Below are 4,525 nucleotides of genomic sequence, written 5' to 3' on the forward strand. Positions count from 1 at the left end.
TAAATCGTACCTGACGATACAAAAAAACACGTTTCAGAATCCTGCTCGGGGCAATTCGAAGCGTTTTAAGGCCACGGCTACCTGTGCAGCGCAATTTTCCACGCGATGAAAACGCCAGAGAAAGGTTTCCATTGACGTAAACCTGGCACTTGTCGGCTGAACCATGGAAGAAACATTCCTGTGTCGGATTTGGCCGATTCGACGCGGTGAAAGCGACACGAGTTCGATTCCCTTTGTCGTTTGACGCAGCCCCAATGACGTTGTTGCGTAAACAGGTCATTGGATTTCGATGGTGATGGATTGCCGAGGATAATTCGTGCGTGTGTGCACGCTGCCCTAGAATCCCGTGGAAAATTTCTTTCTTAGAAATATGGAGAGGTTTTTTTTTGCAAAAATTGAAAATCACGTGTCTGACTCGTGATGAAAACTTCAGGCTTGAGTCAAATTTGAAAATCGCGAGTCTCTGACTCGTGACGAAAATTCTAGGCCAAAGTTGAAAATCACGTGTCCGGCTCGTGATGAAAATTTTTGGCCAAACTTGAAAATCCCGAATCGGGCTCGTGGTTAAGTTCAGTGCGACCAGGTAATAATATTCCTCTGTCGTGATTACGTTGTCCGTATTTATCCAAAATTCATTTTTCGATAAGTGCAAGCGTCGAATAACGATTTCTAAGAAAGTAACCTATGTCTTAAATTTGTAATTTGTCATCGTTCTCATCGGTTCGGGGTAATTCCGAATTCCAAGCTGACGGGGTCGTGTTGCACCAGGAGCATCGAGGTCTGGTCGATCCTCGCACGGTGGACCATAAAATTCCTTTCGTATCCACGCCGACAGGTGCGATCGCCTTCACCTGCGGATATTATTTCTGTCAACCTTCCCCGTGTTTATCCGCATACATATTTGACGAACTCCTCTCGCGGCCGGGTCCGACGTCTGGGTCGCCGGGAAGCGTGTTACCTGAAGAAGCAATCTCCGTCGCATGAAATAACATTTAGGCTGGACCGCCTAAATCCATGCGACCGCGTGTGCGCTACCTGCATACCGTGTTACGCAGGCACGATGGTCCCGAAAGCACTCTCGAAGAGTTACACCTAGGCAAAATTAAATACAAGGGCTTCTCGATCATTACTCGGTCAAGGGCAGAATTGTTTTCTCTCGTGTCGGTGCCTTTATCGAACGAATACTAGTAACACTTTTAGTAGTTCCTGAAAATTGCGTTGAAATAATTCCTGAAAATGTGCTGTTTTCCAAAAGGAAGCAGCTAATTTTTGTTCGTATGTTTGCTAAGCCAAATGTTCTTTTCTGAACTTTTTCGAGGTGGTTGGGTAACGAAATAGAAGATTAATACTCAAACAACTGTACCGATTTAAGAAATCACACAAAGCTCGATGCATCGTTCGTCGTTCGTTCGGTATAATAATTTCATAGACACTAGTAGATGTAGATGTTAGGGCTGTGCGTTCAGGTGACCATTTTTGAGCGACGCTGTAGCCAGATCTGTCTCCAGGATACGTGTGCTGTGGCCACACTTTGCACGAGTGGCCTTCTATCAAGACCAACATTCCGACTCTCACAGGTCATCCATTACTGGACTATTAGGGACTCGTCAACCATAGTCCAGCGGGATCCTCTGGGGAACACCGGGTATTTATCTAGTTTGGTCAGTTTGGGTGTCTTCGGTTGGTCCTACCACCGACAGAGTTGGCATTGGCAGAGATACTTTAAGTATTCGAAACGATGTGTGCCCAGAAATTCAGAAATTAATATTCAGGCATTGCCAGAAGACCAGCCAGGGTTCGGGTTGCTTAAACAATTTTTTTTCATCAGGGTTCATCGAATTCTGTAATATTACAAAAGTTGACGAAGGTTCACTGCAAAGTTCGTAAATATTAAATGTACAATTCTGATTGATTACACAATTTTTTTCTATCGGAATGAAATTGTCCGATGTCACAAAAGTTGACGAAGGTTCACTGCAAAGTTCATAAATATTAAATGTACAGTCCTGATTGCTCAACAAATTTGGTCTATCAGGGCCCCGTCGCCCTATTCCGATATCACAAACCTCGACGAAGCTGAAAATTCAACGTTGATAAACGTTAAATTCACGATTCCGATTGGTTAAACAATTTTGTCCACGTTTTCCAAATTTGTTCACGTTTTCCAAATTTTTCCACGAATTTTCTGAACGTCCATCGCGCCTAGTGCAACGACGTATCGTTCAACGAATCCCTATTTAGACGCGAGGTTTCCTTCCCCGCGTTCGGGAAGAACAACATCAGAATTTCGAGGAAGAGTGGCGAAGGATACGAGGGAGTGTGAAAAATAATTTCCTGCCGCTGATATGTGGCGGATCCGAGGAGAAAAGTCCTGAGCGAGGTGGCGAGGGGATATCAAAATATTATTCGAAGGTTGCCTAGGGTAGCTTCGCATTCTCGCGGCCGTATTAAAGCCGCGCCGTGGCTAAAGTGGATTGGCCTCAACCGGCCTCAACCTGACCGCAGGAGTTGCCACGGTACATCCTCCTGCCGGTGCGCGAATATCGTATTTAACGCCGTTTAGTCTCGGAAACCACCTCGAAACGCGACGATCTCATTAATCGAACCACTCGAGTTTCAATTTGGTACCAACCATGATTTTCGTTTGTTCATCGATTTCCTGTTGCTAGCCGGTAATGATCGAGAACCGTTACTGAGATCTAGAACCTGAGTTCTGTCTTTTTCTAACAAAGTTGTACACATTTATTTTCCCCCTTGATCGAGACAGGTACGAATATTTAAGGGACCGACCGTGTATTAAATATATAGTTGAAGCAAACAGCGAAGCGTGACCAGTCCCCGGTCAATCGTCGTACGCGCATGCGGGTGCGCGTGGCGGGAACCTGGCACCAACACGCACAAGTACGAGGGGGCAAGTATGTACTTATGTACTTACAATTTGTACAGCGAACGTAGGAGAGCCCGAAGCCGTGAGAGAGACTCGGTCGATATGTGGTCACAATGAAGGGTGTGGCATTCGAGGACCAAAAGCTCTCTCCTGTCTGCCTTTATCCTACCATTGGCTGTTGCCAGGTGTCGAGAATGGCGGACCTTTCTCCCGTCGGACCCTCCTATGCTTTCGACGTCGGTTCGCCGGGCTCCTTGCGAACAGCGCGAAAGATTTTCGCGTGAATCGCGGAAGAGGGAGCGAGGCCAATGGCCGGCTTTCTGATTTGCCAGCGACACCGAAGGATCCGTGCGAGTGTTCACGGACGCCGAACATCCTTTGGTTCTTAGTCGCAGATTAAGGTTGCTGCTGTTTCCTTGATCGGGAGTTGCTCTTTATTTTGTGTGTTTCTTTTTTTTTTTCTTTTTTTTTCTTCTTTTTTTTGGAATTCTACGGGCGGAGAGTGGCGCGCGTGGATGCTTAGTTTCGATGCTTAGTTTACTTAGAGACGTATCGAAATCGGTTTCTTTGCTACCAGAAGGCCTATGGTTGGAAGAGTTGTAAAATATTTAAATCTAGAATGGTTGTAGCGATGATTCTCAGCGTTGTTTTAATTCGCACGTGTTGCTGCACTTTTCTTTCCGCCTTAGAATTGTATCTATTGAAATTCTATTACCACTTCTCTGTTATTCATACGCCTTTTCCTAAAAATAACTCTATCGAATAGATCGTCGCAGAAATTCCCAGACAGTTCTCCTTCGATAATAATCAGATCTTTGAGCACGGAAATCCGGTTTTGTAGCGTCAGCGTTTTAAGAAAAAAAAAGAATGTATTCGGATCGAGGTTCCTGGTATCGCGACGATTCGACCAGAAGACGACGTAAACGAGGTTCCTGGCAAACCACCACTTTAATGGAGACACGTGTCGCGGGTATTTTAGATCGTCGCTACACCATGCAGCGATGACGAAGAGAACGACGACGTTCGAGGAAGATTGATGAGGTGTGTTTACCGCTAACTAATTCCCGTCTGACGGCGTTTCGCGTCTGGCTAACTAACCTTTTCCTAGCGGCGGTACCCTCGATAACTTCCCCAAAGTCGCGCCAGACAAATTGTTCGAATTCCGCGCACCTAAATCTTCTCGTACCTCTTCCGCTTCTGAGTAACGTGAACTGCCGCGGTTTATGTACATCGAGTGGTACGAAAAGTTTCGTTCAGGGATGTTTTCGATTATTCTTTGAAAGGGACCATGAATATTCTTTCAATTTTTAATTGTGGATCAACAGTGGAGTAGGCAGCGGTACAAAGAATTATATATTTTGGGCTTTTCAACAACCTCTTAGAGTGGAATCTTAATTATTCTTTCAATTGTACAGGACGAGTGGTACAAAGAATCGTATTTTTGGAGGTTCTAAACCATTTTTTAGAGGGACCTTAATTATTTAGCGATAGTGAAGTACGAGCGGTACAAAGAATTATATTTCTGGAGGTTTTCAACCACCTCTGAGTGGAATTTTAATTTCTCTATCAACAGTGCAGTACGAGTGGTACACAGAATCATATTTCTGGAGGTTTTCAACTACCTCTGAGTGGAATTTT

This window comes from Hylaeus anthracinus, unplaced genomic scaffold (genome assembly GCF_026225885.1).
Source record: "Hylaeus anthracinus isolate JK02 unplaced genomic scaffold, UHH_iyHylAnth1.0_haploid 4, whole genome shotgun sequence".
In the NCBI taxonomy this organism is placed as follows: domain Eukaryota; kingdom Metazoa; phylum Arthropoda; class Insecta; order Hymenoptera; family Colletidae; genus Hylaeus; species Hylaeus anthracinus.